The sequence below is a fragment of the Hetaerina americana genome, unplaced genomic scaffold (genome assembly GCF_022747635.1).
Source record: "Hetaerina americana unplaced genomic scaffold, ioHetAmer1.1.p SCAF_9, whole genome shotgun sequence".
In the NCBI taxonomy this organism is placed as follows: domain Eukaryota; kingdom Metazoa; phylum Arthropoda; class Insecta; order Odonata; family Calopterygidae; genus Hetaerina; species Hetaerina americana.
Window position 1 is genome coordinate 42,091,506 of NW_027287538.1, and position 20,743 is coordinate 42,112,248.

Genomic DNA, 20,743 nt, shown 5'->3' on the forward strand with positions numbered 1-20,743 from the left:
CTTCGCCCCGCCTCATTACAGATCTCAGATGCAACTTCCACTCCAGTCCTATGTTCACAACAGATTTACCCCGGTTCTCCTTTTAGTTCAATTACTCCACCTATCATAATGTTCATATTTTCCACTCCCCCTTCACTTCTCTAGCTTTTCCATCCCTATACCCTGAACCTAAAAAACCATATCTCCTTAGCTATTTCGTTGCTGTGGGCCCTACGCTTGCTCATCCCACATCATTCAGGTATGACATTCCTTTAACTTTAACCCCTCAAACCCCGAGCGACTCGCTCGCCTTGAACAAGCCGGCGACTTCTATCCCTTTTGCCTCTCCCTTATTCTATATCCCCCTTCGAATAACCTCCCACATCGCTTCGTTTTTACTGGCCTTATTTCCGCCGGATCACTAGTTTTTAGGGGTCCTCACTTCTACGCGAAAGCTTTCCCAAAACTGGGGTCTACGTAAAGGCTTCGAGTACAAGATTTATACATTTCTGAGGCTCCCTTCAAAATATCTGACGGGGGCTACAATAGTGACCCGAAAAAACCTTCTCCTCCCGTGGGGACAGCCTCGGGAGTTAAAGAGGGAAAAAATGTGATTTGAAAGTCCGAAATTCTATTGATATTCACAACCGGGAGACTTTTGTCAGTCAGAAGTTTTGCCATTGTCTGTATCCGCGAATGGAGAAATGGAAATAAACACAAAATAACATCACTTGATTCATTTTACGACTACATGGAAAAAATCGCATCATACGAAACATATTCAGCAGACATAATGATTGATCCCAATCGTTACGATTGAAAAACGCCCAACATTACCACCACGTAAGATTTTCATCGACCTATTCTACTCATGGCTAAAACCTAACGGATTAGAAAAAATACCTATAAGCAATTTCTCAAGACGTTCTGCCATCAGGAAGACCAGAAACTAAACAGTCTTAAAACTTTATTAATTAATATGACTTTTAAATCTAGAGATTCACAACAAGAGAAATATTTTGCGAAAGCAGTGTAAAATTTCCACCAATAAGGAAGAAAATTACGAGAACAACTCTGGTGTAAGGCCACTGATCTGATATTTTCTTGCAAGAAAAATTAATTATATATACATATATTTTTGCCGAAATCTATAATATATATGTATATCTATATGTATATATAATGGACTGACATAATATATCACAAATAGAATAGAATAGCAACATTTAAAAGGACACTCACACGGTAAATTGTTCGAGCTCACGACCCTCTCAGAGGCCTTCTTCAAGTATGTATGTATGTAGTATGTATATATATATATATATATATATATATATATATATATATATATATACATATATATATCTTCGAAATGGACCGCTCTTCGGCAACGCCGATACATATATATTAATTTCGGAATTACAGCGTATTTATGAGCCATGATTATCAGAAATCAAATGAGCAAAATTTAATGAAGAATAAAAATACAAAAGTGGCAACATTTCATATGATACCTTTTAAAAACAATCAGTCAACGGTTCATAAACTTTGAAATAAATAAAACACAAAAGAAGCCAACAGCACAATCAATTTATTCTGTAAAAGATAGTAGAAACCATTTACGCCACGGGGCAATGGATACACTCATGAATCGAATATTGTGCCTCCTTTAGCAGTATTCATTTTATGGCCAAGGCGAATTTGAATTTGGATTCCGTCCACTGCGAAAAAGTCATAAAATATTTTGCATGGCTTCGCGACCTCTCAGTAAGCAGAACGTTACAGCGTTCAAGGGATATAGCACTGTGGATTAATGCACACTGCCCCAAACAAAGGTCTCTCCGAAAACGTAATGATCGCTTTCACCAACATATCCTTGCCAACATTATTTCACACTATTCACCTTGTGGCCTTGTATCAAGGAGAGTGAAAATCCAAGCCTTTATTATGAAATTCCATCTAAGTGTGTTGTGCTCGTTACGGAATTGATCGATTGTAATTAGGGTTTTCGTTCACAGCATTTAGAATACATGACGTGTTACTGTGATCTAAGGAAGAAAGACGTTTTTACATCTATCATTTAAGGACTTTAAGAAAGAATTATTATATTTTATCCGTGTTCCGTATCTGACAAGCTGTTATGTAGCCCTGATAATTACCTCGGAACTAGAAGTGACCTCGATGTCATAATCTCTCCCACACTATTCGCATTTTGAGGGTCTCCCATATATTTTCTCCGGTTACCTATCACACTCTCTTTATGTCAATATTATTTTTTTTTAACGAGTAGATAACTCGCGCAGGTTATGCGCTTTACCTGGATCGAAAATTACCAGTTTATCTCAAAAATACCGTAGATTAACCATATTAAAGGTAAAAAGATGAAATCATTACCCAATATAACCCCTTGAAGCATAAATTATGCCAAAGAATAAGATTTGGTAACGCCAACTACACTTTAAATCAGTTATTTGGACTTAAAAAACATCGGATAAAAAATCATGAATTGAGTACACAATACATTGTTGCATACAAGGACTGCCAATATAAATGCACGGCGAGGAAGAAAAAAATTAACAAAAAGAATCAAATAATCCATAAGAAGAGTGCGCATTATGATGAAAAATGACTACTCATAAATCACTGAATAAATATAAATTCAATGCAATTTAACTTTTTACATAAAAGTGAAATTGATAAGGTTGTGGAAGTAAGAATTCAGAGAAGCTAGTATATTACTTAGCATAGACAGGAAAACTCAAGCAATAATACCAACATTTTACGTCATTAAGTAAATAATTACACATTTAAGTTCATATTCCCTACTAATAGGAGTACGTTAAAGAAACAATTTCGGTCTCTGGAGAAGAAGTATTTCGTAAACACGTGTAATTGTAATATGCTCTTTTAAATGCAAGAAAGTATTCAAAGTTTTTTAAGTTATTTGGGAGAGGCTACCATTTTTTGCATGATGATTCGTAAATAAATTAATTATATGTGACAGATTTGTGACGGGGAATCATTGAAGGAATCATAGGAATCATTCTTTGCCTACTTAATATTCTTAAATAGGTTAAGTAGGCTAAATAATCGAGATGTTATAATATCTTTTCTTTGATAAGAATCATGGAAGACCTAAAAGTGATTTCTGTGCATAACCCATTAGCAGTCAATCGTATCATACGCATGAAGTCGACAACTCTGGAAAATATTACTTAATTAATATATAATATTAATAGTTAGCATTATTATTAGTTTTAATTAGTAGTATCATTAATTATATTAATAATTAGTAATCTCACTGATGCCATCCTCGTCTACTCATATTCCTCTGTACCACAGGTAAAAATTGGCAGTTTCCAAAATCGGTTGAATGATTTCCACAGCAGTGAACTATCACCAAGTATACCACACACTGATTCCTAATATTTCACCAAAAAATGAGATGAAACAGCTTTTGGCAGGTAAAAATAATTTCGATACAAACAAGGGCAAGCTTTGCACAAACATACCCGTATTGCCCAAATCAAGTACTCGAAGTTTAGCTCACGAAGCTCATACCGAATTTAAAAGAATAAGAAAATTCGGTAAAATGCAATCATATCATACATTTACCACTTCAAGCTGAAGTAGTACAACTCACTTATACGGCCCAAGCGTAGTAGGGAATCAAATACTTTAGTTTAACAAAGGCCCAAACTCAAAATAATACTTCAACTCTTAAAGACGCGAAGTTTGTTTGTGAACAAGGATTTCACTTACACCATCTCAAACAACCACATACTCATCATCATAAAATAAGATAAATCACAACTAAGGCATGAGGGAATCATTAGAGGATATCCTTCACAGGAGCAAATACCTGGCAATATTCATCCACCATCGTTACTTCCTTTCGTATTCAAAATACCAAGTTATATAATATAAGAAAAATATTTATACACAATTAATAAATTACGAAATAAGCCAAGTGTAATTTCGAAACCCTGCCTAGTCATCCAAATAATACTAAAAATGAAGAAAAAAACTCTGGCGAGGGGCTGAAAATGGTTTCCCTTTCGACATATTCCCCATATTTTTCGATAGCTCTCTGAGCCTTTCTCCTCCCTCCTTTCAGAGATCAGAGAAGATGATCTATATTTTATTCAGAAGGCGTTCTTTGTTTTTATTTTTTTTTCCGACCGCGCCAAGATTATGCCCTACGTAATGGACCATCGCCCTTCATCTGGGGCGCCGCTCGTGGAAAAGCCGTCGCCGAACGACCCTGCCTGATCTATGTATCCTCTCTTCCCCTATCCCCCGCCCGGTATTCTCCCTTCCCCCGATCAAACTCTCTCTCTCGACCCCGCCTATATTCCCGCTCCATCGCAAGGAGAGAGACAGATATGGATACCGTACGGTCCCAATTCTTCGTTAATGGAGTAGTTTCTCGGTCTGCCTTCCCTTTCGTCCTTTCTCCCTTCATCAAACTTCTTGCCGACGGGAGACTAAATAACCGTGAAGAGATCTGGAGAAAGTAGAAATTCAACGTAGGTAGGATGAGGAGATGACGCTAGGGCAAGTCGTCCTCAACGCGGTACGGCCCTGTTTTCCTGCGCAGCTCTCCCCTCCACACACAGATATAAGCCCCTTTGCCAAAGTTATCTCTTTCCCAATTCCACAGAATTCCAATGGATCAGGAGAATATAAAAGGTCCAAAGTACTAAATAAGAGACGATAAATGGCACCGTCAGATTTCCAATCTTCACGAAAACTTCGCGCCATAGGTACATACATACTCCAGTCTACACTCACTTAGTCTATTAAATATCTCCGGAACATAATTCTACCACCGTAGTATCGGATTAAGTTTTCGATTAATTTCCATGCTCGGAATTATTTTTTCTGAATCGATGACGAAAATAATATACCCAGGAAATGAGACATGATTATGATCCCTAATTAAAATACGGAATACCAAACTAATGCAACCCGGACAAAAATTAAAGCCACGAACTTTAATACACATCAGTTAAATTTTTTCGCACAAATAAGATTCCAAATCACGCAGGCAATTTTCATAAGGGAGACGAAAAAATGTATTTGTAAAGGTAGCATAAGATTTGACGAAAACAGTGCTCCGTAAAACCAACAGTACACTCATTCAAAATGAACTAGCCGCAGTTTCGAAAACGGTGAAATAACGTTAGTAAAAGTCAAGTAGCCCCTTGAGTTTTTTCATAAGTTAGAACAGGTAGAAAAGTCTGAATATGTTTTGAAAACCACGAGGAGCTTCCGAAAAGTAAACCAGTATCGCTACACATTCGAAACTAATATACGTCTTAACGTATATACTTAGAATTACTAGTAGTGCAGTAATATTGGTAGTGGAGTAGAACTAGCAGTACTTAGGGGTGTATACTATTTTATCAAGTCATTCCAGACGCAATTACTGGTCGGTATGCATTTTCCACGTCCACATATCGTAATGAAGAGAAAGGAAAACGTTCTATGGCTAAAGAAGCAGATTGCGGTACCATCGGGAAACTATGTGGTGTATTAATAACTTTGGCGATAGTAACACTCCTCTCTCCGACGCATTGCACTTTCCCCTTTACTTCGTTCATGCACCTTATAATTTATCAATTTATATATGTACTCATTTGAAGCACTGGGCAGTTCCACAATATGACAAAATAAACCATGATAAAATCTGCCTCTAAATGAATCGAATATTGAGAGGTGTAGACGTATAAAGAGACAGATAATTCATTGGAGAAATTTGAACAAATTACGTCCTACTACGAATATATTGGGAAAGAAGGATCTCGGAATAAGGAAATAATTATTCTATCCAGAGAAAGTATATTTACTTGGCATCAATAAAATTCAACGACAAAATGCCTTTTCAAGAAAAAGCCGAAAAATAGAAAAAGAACGAGTTATTAAATTACATGCTATTATTATTATTATTATTATTATTAAAATTACACATGAGCTGATAGACATTGTCAGGTGGCACACAAGTCCCAAATAATCGCAAAAGATAATACATAAAACCAGACTTCAAAACACAAATCTCTTTAACAAAACAAGTGAATCCCCATCCCATTTACAACCATTAATCAGCAAGAGAAAAAAAAGATAAATTAAAAAAATTAAGCTATTGCATATAATACAATACACCACACATCAATCAAAGTATTACATATATGCCTTACATCTATTCTTAAAAGTATACACTCTGTTAGGAAAGGGCTCGAATATTTTTGCAGGTAAGATGTTTCACTCAACAATTGTTCTATTTAGAAAAGAAAAGTTTTTTTTATTTGTTCTCTGTGCCCGGCATTTTACCTTAAATTTGTGATCATTTCTGCCGATAAAATGGTTTAATTCTTAGCTTAAATTTATTATAATACTTACTAAGAGGAATCATACATTTTTCTGGAGGATATTAAGAGTTCTGAAGGATGCTCTTGCACGGCTGCGAAATATTATTTGAAGAATTAGATCTGCGTACTTCGGAGGATTTTGAGTTTTAGGCTTGAGAAAACAAGCTGAATCTAGGGTAAGGCAAACGGCGAAGTATTATTTAAATTGGGGGAAGGAAGAAAGTTAGCGTGGATATTTCGTAGAAGACAAAAGTGGATGGTGGAGATAGATACGGAGAGGTAGTAATTTGGAGTCTAACAGAAGTTAGAACGATAGACAACCATGGAAAAGGTAAGAAAATAACAGGTATCTCGAAGGGAAAGAGGCGTGAGGAACAATTTTGAACTGAATAAGCAGTCGTGCCAGTAAACTGAGGTTTAAATGGTTTTTAAGGTTCTTACCAAACCTTGAAGAAAATTAGTTACCATAAAGGACCATACTACACATACCGATCACGTTATAGTTTTTCTGTAAAATCAAAAATAAAAACGTTTATTTATAATATTGTCCCAAGAAAATTATCAAGTAAATGAGTTTTCGCGCTCAACTGAATTTCGCGAATATTCGTGGCACCAAGGAGCACAAATGCTGCATTGCCTGTAGAAAATATTCTTTACATCTACATAATACCCCGCAAGCCGCCGCAAGGGCCTTAGGTCACCAACCGTAAAAAGGAACAATACCACATGCAAAACAACACAACTTCTGTGTGTATATAAAATAAAACGAGATAAAAATGAGACAGCTAGAAATGAAATCTATTAACTTTAAAAGCATAGAATGCACCAAACAAAAAAAGCAAACATTTACTCGCATATTTCTTAGCCAGATGTTTTCCAAACCCTAATAGATTAGTCGGCCAGATAAGTATCAAGGATATCTTTTAAATATATCTAATATATTCCTTTCTTTCCCTGATTTCAATATCTTTCAATTTTATTCAAAATAATATCTTTATGTTCAAATCTAAGCGTAAGGTTTCATCATCATTTCTGCGTGACTCCGTGATTAAAATCTTTTTTTTTGTTCAATGAAAAATGTGTGAAATAAAAAGTGTCAGTTCAACTAAAATTATGAAACAAATAATTCTTAATAGTCATCCACACATATTCATTAATGTAACTCCTGATTCCCTACTTCATTATAAAGGTAAATTCAAGTCTCAAGTTTCAGCCAAATGCAAAAAACCGGTAATACCGCAATAAAAAAAGGAAAAATTACGTTGGATAATTTGTTTCAATAAAATGGAACGATTCCACAATATTAAGCCGGATAACATTTGGAAAATGGAATAAATAGAAAATGAAGTAATTAGATATTTTTCAATGACTGCCCAAAACGTGTTTTACGTTTGAGTTCCATAAGACTATTAAAAGAACCCTACCACTAGCACTAATACCGATCGTTTTATTATGCATACAAAAATTAGCTATATAAAAACCATGAGATTTCAAAACACTTAATTAAACTGAACCAATATATTTACTTAAGTATTCTCTTTAAAAAAATTAACTTTTAATTGCTACGCCTCGGCAAAATTATCACCGATGAATTATTCAATTAAGGGAATAAGCAGAAGAGAAATTACTCGCGACAAGAGTGCCTATTTACCGTTCCATCGTCTCTACGTCAGCGCTGGCGCATGACATGTTCAACGGTATATCTGCAGCAGTAAACACTCAACCTCTGCTTCCTTTTCCTCATCAAATAATCAAAAGACGCATAGCAAAAAGTATTCAAATTAATGTTATGAGTTAATCGTCTAAATCACTAACTTGAAGTAAAATAACAAATCTTTTATAATGTTTTCTCCCAATTTTATATGAATAGAACCATTACTTCTTGCGCCACTATTTAACGCATGATATATTCATGAATTTATACACCAGTGTGTGTATGTTATTCAGCATTCAAGCATATTTTACGAGATATTTAAGCTTAAATTTTAATGTATTTAACTAATTGGCTTATCGGTACATTTAATCCCAAATACCTAAATTCAAAATATAACATTATACAATCATTTTCACTCGTCTAGATTGGAATATGGTGGTAGATAGGGATTACCTGAGTTTCTCATGAAATCGGAAGGCTAATCTAAACATTGAAATTGGATAGCGGAAAATAGACAAATTACCACGGCACGCTTACAGCGGAAGTGTTTTCCACGAAGATGATCAAAGAAGTATGGCATTAAAAGGGGAAATGCTTTAGATGAGGGATCATTTTCAAAGATGGGAAGTTATGACGAGAACCTTAAGATGTAAAATAATAGTGAAAATTTTGATCACGAGCACAGTTTCCTTACGGCTCCATTAAATGGGTCCTTAAAGTTAGACGATAAGCGTAGATTGGAGAACTTTTAAGAGTTACGGATGGAGAATAATGGAAAACGTACATTTCAAAGCAAGGAAAACAAACGAAGAATTGCTATTAGTGCTCTGGGGTAGAGAGAAGGCAATCTAGAGATATTAAAAACATAAGACAGGAGGTAGATGGAGGTCATAATAAGTGATTCTGGAATGTTCTAGATTGTTAAGAGGGAAGAATACAGAGAGGAGAACATATCAAACATGTTGGACGGAAGAAAACGAGTAGGATAGGCTGTAGAATAGAGGAATGGTGTAGTGTGTGCTATAGTGTTTAGTAACTTTATAGGAAGGAAATTAAGCATAGCAATATTTACTCCCTGAGTCTATCAGAGCCATAACTTTAGCCAGTTAACTAAGCTAGTGAAAATAGTAAGGAATTTGTGCATTATTAACGAATATGGTTTAGATAAAATGGCAAGAGAGAAGCTGGAAAGGAATTTTTATGCTGGTTCGGTCATATTCATAATAAAATTTAGAGTGAAATACGAAACAGACATGTGAGAAAAGAGGGAACGGTTTGAATGGAAATGATGGGCCGACAGAGTCATTGGTAATGTGGCCTGAGAGCATCTCGAGACAAGGAACATAAGAAGTCTCAGAAAAAGAAAAGCATGAATGAAACACATACAATATTTTCAATGTACAAAATGAGAATGTAAAGAAATGAGAAAGTAATTAGGCAGCGGAGAAAGGGAGCAATTTTTTTAAATATTCATTTTATGGGAGTGGGCCATTTTTTTTTTAAGTACAGTTTCATTAAAGGAACATTATAAACATCGATGATTCAGATCAAGTGTGAAACATCTGCTAATACTTTGAATAAAAATATATTTCAAATGATACAGCATAATGAAAACATTAAATTAACAACTATCTTATTATCTCATCTTATTTCAGACTAATAAATGATATATCGAAACTCACGAAAAGAACGTTAGAGGTAAAGAGGTTTACGACCAAATAAGGTCCCAATAAATGCCATTAACCTGGGTGATATATAGTATCATGAGGTATGAACTCATCAATTTGTTTCATATAATTACTTAGAAAAATATTAATGGAGTTACAACGGTTGAATTCACATTCGTATTAAACAACTATCCAGGTTTAACTAATATATTGTAAGTAATTCAAAATAATTTAACACTCTGGAATTGCTGCATCGTAATGCACATTTTAGCATGAATCCGTTAAGAGTTACTGTCGCGGCATCTCCCGCAGTTTCTTGGAATGTGTCATTCAAAAGTATAAGATCAACAAATAGTGAAAGTTTAATTATTAAGCAACGCTAAAAGCCTCAGAGGAAAAAGCAAACCCAAAAAATCTCGCAGTCCTCTGTCAAAATGCTTGTAAAACTCCAATGGCAATGTTAACTCTTTTCCTTAAATTAATGAATTAATTTTAAGAAAATATTCTAGTGCAGCTGTTCAAATAAAAGTGTATTTACACTTCGAGGACATTTGTCACATCAAATCTGTCACATCTGGCTAGCTTGGGTGCCATAGGAAACCGTATTAGCAATAAGAAAAAATAGAATTAACTCTCACCAGTGGCATGAAATCAATACGTAATGTTCCTGTATTTATCGAATTTTATTAACCCCCAGCAAGTCATCTCCATCCATTAAAAGTCGAATACCGACTGTTCTAGTAAGTTCTTGTTTCAAAGTTTCACAGCAGTCAATACTGTGATTTTATTCTTGATGGTACTTGAAGAACGTCATTCACCAACCAGTAGCTACAAAATAAGTAATCCTAAAACACCATCCTGTGAACGAAGAGAATAACTTCGCTTTTTCAGATTTCAGCCGAAAATTCAAGCCATATCTTATACGATCCAGTTTACGCTTTTCATTTTAATAAAATAGAAAACAGATACAAAGATCGGTGGAAATCGAAAGATTTAAAGTTTTAAGGACGTTTGTTTCGACGACGCAATTTTAAACTAGGCAATCTTTTCCTCATGTCATCTTAAGTATAACGTAAATTTAGATGGTACCTTACATCATAGAGAAAGTTGCTCTCCCTTTTTCTAACCGTGTTATTTCGTTTATGCAGAGATTGCAAGATGTGTTGAAAGGATCAGAGTTGTGAAACTGAAGATCTTTGTAATTCAAAATTCAAAAGTTTCCGAGGAAAGACATGCGAGGATCTAAATTTCAAATGAAGCGGGAGTTATCTGAAAACGAAAGGTATTTGTATGGATTTCCGAGTATTTTCTCGGCCCGGGGAAAACTCAACCCGGGTATATTCCCTCCACACCCTCGATTCTCTTAACACCCGGACGATGCCACAGGGGCTAAAACAATTGAAGTCCCTCGGCCACCGTAGCTACGTCTCCCGGAATTCTCGATATTTCCTTCCCAACACCCAAATCCGCTCTCACTCTCTCACTTCCTTTCATGGCCCCTCCCTTCGCCCACTGCTGCAAAATTTCACTCTTGCCATTCCTCTGGCCATTCCATTATCCCATCCACGTTAGTTTCCTTTAAGACATCTTTTAAGACTTCCTCCACTCCTCACTATCCATGCAACCCTACGACCACCACCCTTCGCTCTCGTACCCTATCCTTCGCCCTTTAGCCCCCCCCCCAACGACCATTTCACTCTACTGCCACCACTCTAGCTTGGCGGAGCACTTAAAAGCAAACGCCAAAAACGGAGCAACAACACCGTTCCACCTCTCAGGACTCATCCTCAGCCTCCATATTCCATTGGACCTCGCTTCCTCCATTCCCAGCTCCCAATTTATCTTCATGTTTCCTCTCTCTTCCTCTCCGCGCTCGTTATTCCCATCCCACCTCCTCAGTCACTTCATTCCCACCCGACCCACACCTTTTCTCCTCCCGAATCTCCTTTCAACCATCCCCCCCCCCCCCCGAGGTCACACGCCCACTATACTCATCTTCCCATCCGCTTTCACTCATCTCGACGCCTGCTTTATGCTCACTCGGAAGCGGTTCTCAAAGTTAATGTAGCGACCTCATGTTAATTACATAACATTTCAACCTCCTGAAAACACCGGGAATTGGAATTAGATGCCAGGGAATGCACGGCAGTAAAGTTTTACTGCGAGAGAAACGTGAAACAAACAGTAAACTCAAATAAGTACGGGGAGAACAAGTACAATTTATGGATTCCTATAAATTATCGACTCGAGTAGCATTTGAGACGTCTTAATTGGCATCCGGTCCACGGTGAATATATTTTAATTTTTAAAAATATTCAGCGGGGTGAGGCGGGCGCCATTGTGGGCATCGTAATAATAGGGGTGACGCTAATATTTAATAATACCCTTAGCCACATTAGGATCTATCTATCTAGGATATGTTTTAGGGTAATTTTCACCTAAACCCATTACCGAAGTAAAAGCCTCTGAGGAATACGAAATACATGCACTTAAATATATTTGCGTCATTAGATGGGAAGTAGGTAATACGCTGAAATGGTTAGGAAGCTATTTTACTCCATCACAGCCACCATTTAAAATATTTGAAACTCTTTTATAAAGAATTATGAACAGTTTTTATATGAGAGAGAAGGAAAGAAATTATGCGTATCTTATAAACCTTCAAAATAAGCAGTTTTAACCACAATCTAGATTGGAATCGCATATATTCAGGAAAAATGCAGATGATTTTAGGTAGTTAAGAAGGTAATATCAGGGAAATTAAAAAACCTCACTACATCGATGCATATCACCAGTCGTATAACATTAGATAAGTATAATCTCCCTTTATTTCCTGCGTTTATCCAACACGAATTGTTGACCAAGAAAATAGTTTAACTTCGATAACTTATGGGATATCAAAACGCTCTTATCTTCCTTTTCCTTATACTTCATTAAATAAATAATAACCGCTAACATCCACGTAAAATATGAAGTACAAGGTAAATAAATATAAATAATATACTATGAAATATAACTTTGATTCGCAGCTCAGTCACTGCGCATGATTTGGGGAAAATTATTTCAACCTCAACCAATAACCATGGTGAAACATAGTAGAAGTAAAGAATGATCTGGTACTTTCCCGGCGAATAATGTTTTCCAAGATTATTCGGGTCTCCCACCGGGTCCATGTTCGTAGGTGTGCCGACGTTTCGATGGACGACTCGGCCATCGAAACGTCGGCAAACCTACGAACGTGGACCCGGTGGGAGACCCGAATAATCTTGGAAAACATAGTAGAAGTAGTAGTAGCTTTATAGGAGGCGAACGACAACCGAGATCAATTTCGGGATTTCCATATCAAACAAAGAAGTTATTACGTTTTCAAAGAATCGAATGAAATACAGGGTAATCAGAAAATCTTTTTTAAAAAGTTTTTAACATTGATAATAATTTGACTCTTCATTTTACAGTCACCCAGTATTTCGGTTTCCAAAACCTTAGCCCTCACTACTGAGACGATTTCTTCCATTTTACTCCCTTTTTTACAACTCTCAAAAAAGTGGAAATAATATTTTCCAACAAATATATAGTTATAAATGCAATTAAGGATGCGAATTTTACAAGCATCAAGTAAAACAGACAACCGAACAAAGCTTTAGCTAGGAAAATTAGTCGTCCTCCATTCAACATGACTTCAAACGGCATACTATACATAAAAAAAACCCAAACAGGCTCGTGATTATTTGCCTTAGAAATTAAAAAATAATAACTATTACAATATAATTGTAGTGAAAACAGAAAAGTACACTCGAACGATCAATGACGATCAGTAACTCAGCCTTTTGAGCTCAAAAGATAATTAATTCCCTTTCAGTAATCCTAAGGATCAATACTTTTTAATAACCTTAGATAAAATTCCTTACTAATGCACCTAACTTTGGAGTAGACAGTAACAGAAAATTAGTAAATTCTGAAACTTATTTAATTTATACCAAGTTATACCTGGAATACGGCAAGAACATTCATTCATATTCATAGAATTCATGCGATAAAAATTACGTTTGAAGTGGCATGAAACGAATGGACTAAAACGTTTCTCATTGTTATGCTCGAAAATAAAATGGAAAAATGCATCTGCAGGTGAAATAACAAATACATTTATTTCCTAAATATATGATGTTATATTTAACATCATAAATTCCCCCTTGCAATTTATTTCCGCATAAATTTCTTTTCAAATGAATATTCTTAACATAAAAGGGCGAGAATACATTTGAATTTATTAAAAAATAGACCGCTGAATATAATAGTTGGTATGCTATTAACAATATCAAAACAATTTTTTCATATAAAACGGTGCAAGTTTCTAGCACCTAATTATGCACTAGGATATGAAAAATTTACATTTAGATTTTCAGAAAGTGGGTATTTTCAAGACAATACTAAACCGATTATTCTGGCGAGGCTCCAAACAACGAATTTTTTAATGGAAAAGGGCATTTTTACCCAGAATAATGTCACTTTATCCATTAAAATTTGTTGTTACTAAACTCTAATGCGACTGGTGCCGTAAAATACTTCAATATCCCTCATGCAAAATTTTAAAACTTGTTATACCTTCGCAAAAGAAATGCGACGCAGAAAGTTGTTTAAAAGAATATGCTAATAGCACATGAAACAGGTAATACGAGAAATTAATCCTCTGCCTCAGGAAGTCATGTTTAGAAAATATAATGCGACCTAATTTTAAAATTTTTCCACCTGTGTAACTCTAAAATACGCGTTTTTCATTTAAAACAAAGAGAAAACGGAATACACCCGTAAAAATGGGACATCTGCTTTTGAGATGACTGGTTTAACAAAGATAGGTAGCATAGATGTAGCGTGGCTCAACTACAGGTAAGTATGCATTTACTATGACTTAAGTGTAAGAATTTCCAGGTATACCTTCCCTCACTTACACAGAGTGCATCGTAACCCTAAGTACTGAGCGTAGCTAAGGATTAAGATGCATTGTAGAGATGAAAAATAACAATAACATTTCTAGGCGTGGCAAAACTGCAGCCTGGATGATTCAAATGTAAAATGCTACTTTGGCGTAATGTACTATATGTACGATTATGGTAGTCTTTGGGAGCTGAAGGGAACTAAATAAAATTATGAGGGCGCATTCCAAAATCAAAAGATGTTCATTCATCAATTTAACTTACATTACCCTCCGGCGGGATGTTATGCGATATTGTCTATAAGCAAATCTTCAATTTATTTAAAGCATTCAAAATTGAAATTAATAATATGATTCCCTTAAAAATTATTCGTTTGAAAAAGAGATAGCTTATAAGACGAGTGAGATATTGGCTGTAAATGTTAAGTTGGGTGAATTCCTAAATCCATAATAAACTTTAATATATATAAATAGAAATAATAAGATTATTGGCTATAGGAATTTTCCTAACTTCACAAACCTATATCTTTATTTTCCACATTATTTCTCCTGATTATTTAAACAAAACTGATGATAAATTCCAAGAAACTGCGGGAGATGCTGGAGTAGTAATTTTTGACGGAGTCATCCGCTAATATGCATTACAATGCAAAAATGTCAGAGGGAAAAAATCATTCACCTTGATCCAAGTCAAGGTGAATAATTTTTGCACTTGAACACTGAAATTGTTGCATTTTAAAACTAATGACAATGAAACATATATGAAAAACTACTGCAAAGCAAGTGAATTAACTAGGGTAGAGTTTCTTATAGCGTTAATTGCAAAATGGAGGACATTTAGAGCAAACATGAAAATTAAATTAACGACTATTTCTAAGATTTACCGACTGCTTTGCGATTTATTCCACGGGTGTGTCGAAATAAATAAATTCTCCCGGATACTAATAAACTCCCGGATAAATAAACTCCCGGATACTAATTGAAAAGAGGGGATATTATGGCCTAAATATGACATCTTACTATAATTATTTATCACCACATTCTCTCAAGTATGGTGAAAAGACATTACCAAGTGAAGGATTCAATTATCGATGGTATTTGCATTTTATGGAACAGGAATCAGATAAAATTCAGGGAAAAATTCTCATAAAACGGATATTTCATTAGCATTCTATTAACCATTTCCCACTTTGTGAACAATAGCATAGTCAGGGAGCGTAAGACCTAAATATTATACAATAAGAAAAGGGAATATATGTACTACATAAAAAGGTAATACATGTACCAAACCATAATTATGTGAAACGTAGTCATATTTATAATATGAAATAGAAAATGGAAACCTTGAGATAGTTTTTTCTCCTCCTGCCAGATGCCCTCAGCATTTGAGCATAAAAATTACGAGCATCATAAATAATATTATTTTACATTGGCGGCTCAAAAATTCGTTAGAGCTTAATCATATGTTAAAATCAAACAAGGGTCACGAAATCAACATTTATGAAATGCAGTGATTAAAAATGACTATATTTTAATTTTCATAATATAAATCTCCAATGATGACGTACGATGGAGAGGATGAGAAAGGAAGGATCTAGGTATGTTATTTTTTCGGGCTATATTTGATTTTCCATCGAATGCCTCGAATTAAATTATCCTACAATAAAAAGTACATGACTTTGGATTATTTCTTTGAAGAGCAAAGAGAATTTCATTTCCTGTATTTCTTCGGCCAGAAGAAGTTGAAAGGCATGGCCATAACAAAAGCGTCTTTGTGATGAGGAGGATTCTGAGGCTAGGGGTTTTACGCGAACAAGAAAAAGCCTCTAAAAAGGATGAAAATCACTAACGAGTCAATCTTTTCATTCATTTGCCTTTGGCGAGAACGTCCCGGTCGAAATGGCTTTACCTTCAGAAGAATACCAGACTTCCAACCGGGCTCATCTCTACGTGTTTTGAGACGCAGATTTTAAAATGATTCCGAGACTCTCGTTAAATTTTACTCAATCGGCATTGAATACTGGTGTTTCCCTGGAAACAGTTACAAAGTTTGCTGCTGCTAATCTACTCCCCTTCAGCCAAGAGCTCCATTAGATTCAGACTAAAGGAAGCTTATTTTATGTCTAACTATTTAGATCTTTCGAGGAAAACTAAATTCAGTAATTTAGGCCAAAACTTTACGCCATAGGGCCCAAAGGCACACTCAATGCAACATAGTGGATTTAGTTTCCAAAACCATCCGCAATTTATATCGGGAAGGAGAATGTATACTCTATACTCCCAACAACTGTTCGAAGAATTATCTATCGCACATAGCCTCCGCAGTATGTGAGCATGAGATTATCTTCCTTTCTTGGCTTGATATTTGGTCCACTATAGTTGAGATAGTTGATAAAAACTCAGAATAATATTGCAACTAAAATGAACGACACAAGGAATCTTACATATAGTAAATTTACTTATTTATATTTTTTATTCTGGAACGGGGACCCTTCATTTAATGCAAACTCTTAATGTCATGCATATCTTTCCTTTAGTTCTTAAAGCTTCAATTTCGGGTGGCCAGTGATATTGTCATTGGCAAAAACTGAGAATATTTTCGCATTTTAAACTGAACGATATTATGACTCTTCTAATATTTGGTAAATGTACGCTTATGGACGCTATCTCTTGCTGAGTGTTTATCACCTGGGTACAAAAAGCTTTCAAAATCATTTTAGCGCGAATGCTGAAATCATTGACGCGACTTTTTTCGGAGAATTCTCTCCGCTTTCGTGCACTCGGTATCACGTTTCATTCCGGAAATTTTCACACATATGCGTATCCAGTCGACACTTATTCCTCTCCCTCCCCTCCTTCTCCTTTCGCCTCCATCCAAACCCATACCCTTCTAGAAGCATAAGCCAACAAGAGCACACCGGTGCGAAACCCCGAAACATAGCGAGAGAGGATGATTGTCAGCGGCAGTTATTTACCCCGTCCCTCTTGCTACTCTCCTACTCTCTGCCCCTCCCGACCTCACCTTGTTTCCACGAAAACCATTTCGTGGTATATGGCATTTGAAATAAAGCCTTTCCGTCCCTCATCTCTTCATCCTCTTTCAGACCTTATTTCAATTATCACTCACGCAGGCCATTTCACTTTCTTCATCTCCCTTTCTCTTTCTCCACCTCTCCACGCTACTATTCCCTCTTAAAACTCGGACGGAATCTACTTCCACGTAACCTCACTTCTCTCTTCTACTCTCACTTCTCTCAGTTCTACTCAGGAATCTCGCCATTCTTCGCAAAACGTTCGGATAACACTCAGCCGCGGTTGATAATATATACCTCCGAATCGCATATGTATAAGTGTGAGTGAGTATAAATAAATAAATACACACACACACACACATATATATTTGTGTGTGTGGCGAGGAGAGGGGTTTGTTGGGATAAATCCCAAGGAGGCAGGGAAAATGGATGAAAGGCGTTTTGTCGACAGTAGGATGATGAAGAATGTAATAGAGGGAAATGTGTTAGAATGTTATGCTAGGCAAACGACGAAAGGGCAGGAACAGGATAAGGATGTTGGAGGGGATGAAGATAGCAAGGAAGTACAGAGATATGAAGAGGGACTTGTTGCAGACTACGATGAATAGGAATCTGGTTTGTGTTGAGTGGGGAGATATTTATTTGGCATTTAGTCCATTCAAAACTTACCTTGACCGGTAGATTACTGATTAAATACATATAATATAAATAAATAAATACACACACACACACATATATATATATATATATATATATATATATATATATATATATATATATATATATATATATATATATAATGGGCTGACACAACATAACACAAATAGAAAAGAATAGACACATATAAAAGAACACTTACACGGTAAATTGTTCGAGCTTTCGGCCCTCTCAGGGGCCTTCTTCAAGACAGACATGTGTGTGTGTGTGTGTGTGAGTGTGTGGGTCGCGGTAGTCTAGGGGGTAAAGCGTTGGACTTCTGACCGGAGGGACCCGGGTTCGATTCCAGATCAAGGCACTCCGGGCACCAGCAGCTGCATCCCAGCTATGTGATTTTTCGGGTAGCGGGTCTTCCTGAGAAACCATAACCGGCACAGGGAAAGGAATAATATATATTTATATATATATATATATATATATATATATATATATATATATATATATATATATATATGATTATTACCTTGTTGACTAAGTTTATACCCTGCATAGTGATTTCCACCTTCGAATAGTATAGTTTGAAGATACGAATAAGAACTAGGTACGAAAAACACCTGCAATGTTTTTTTCAAGATGCTCCAGTCAAAAGTAACTCAGCACTATATTTCTTTGAGCACGTTTCCACATCCAAATTGAGGTCACTGACAGTTTCTCCGATTCATCTGAAAAATTAATTCATCATAATTTTCAGGACGCTGTAAAACAGGTTTTCAATTTCCCATGTTTTCTATTCTCAGAAAATAATCAGAGTAGTTGATAATGGGAGGAGAAATAAAAGCAGATTGGGAATAAATAAGCTACATTAATACAAGGGAAATTTAGTTGTTTATTATCAAAAATTTTTCGACTTTTTCCCTAAACTGCAAGATACCATTTTTATTCGCTGAGATGATTGGAACAATGAATCAAGATAAAATAAAATTTCGAAATGCTCATGGAATACGAATTAAAGCGGACTGGTATACATTTTGGCAATATCCTAACTTTGGGTAAAACCTTGATACACTCATGCCCTTTGAATCAAGGTCGTTGGAAGAAGTAAAACGTTAGTACATGGCATACAAAAAGAAGATATTTTTAAAAATAAGGCACTGTAGTAAACCGCACAAAGAATTCATTACCATTGATACATTGGAGTATACAAGTACTTCATTCCTGTACATAGTTATTCTTAGAAAAAACAGACTTCTCATCTTTCGAATTATATGCTTTGCATTAACATCTAACCTAACATTGCACACTGTTAGTGAATTCACCTCCTGCCGCTAAGCATAGATGCAGATTCCATGATAATCTATAATGCCGTAAGGGACTGGGTAACCAGGTAGGTTAAACCGAAGGTATGACACCATCTCTTCTCATGGAACTCTCAGAGGAACCTTGTTTTTAGCTATAATTACCCGGCTAAATTATTATACAGGGTAACCAGCACATAGCTGCCTCCCGATTACACATTTTCAAAGATAAAAACTTGTTTTTCAAAAGTTATGGGCTAATAATTTTAAATCGTATCGCCTATGTAATCCAACGGAAATGCGAATGTTCAAGTACTATGCGCAAATATTTCAAAATTTTCCCAGTAGCATGGACATACACCTACAGACGTAGACAGTTAATGAATATAGTACTAAAACTTTGATGGATAACTAAAATAACAATCCCGCGTTAAGGTTAACTTGCTTGTAGGTTCGGAGCATTACAATAGACAGCGTATGAAAGAAAAATACTCTGCTATTCCACAAAAATATAACTTTCTTCAGAGCACTGGGACCGGCTTCGATAAAGTTAAGTTACATTTGTGTGGAATAGCAGAATATTTTTCTTTATAGCACACCAAGGAGTTTCACAAAGTTACGCTATCTACCATTGCTTACAATGGAGTATTTGACTTTTTTGAGCTTGCTGATGGATTTTATTATTGGGCATGTTTTATTGCTAGCACTCAGTAAATAATAACTCATAAAATTGGTCACATTAGTGAATAACCGGAGGCCCTTAGTGTTAGTGCAAATTAATATTTCTATTATGAAGGATCCATTATGGCTCCCGATTCCCCCTTGCTATTTTCACAGCGGCTAGATAGAAGCGATTTTTTTTATCGTTTATATTTACCTACATCTACTTAATACCTCGCAATCTGCCGAAACGGCGTGATGCGGGGGTGGGGGGGGGTGTTAGGTCACCACCCGCTAAGTAGAACAAAACCACATGCAAAATCAACACATCCATGCAAACCCACACCCACTGTGGCATATACACTCAAGCAAAAATCCTTTTAGCTCACACGCATGCAAATACATATACTATAAACTAACAAACAAATGCTCCTTTAGAATGTAGTAAAAATTTATCCAATAACCATCAAGCGACAATTTGAAAAGTGAGAAGGCGTA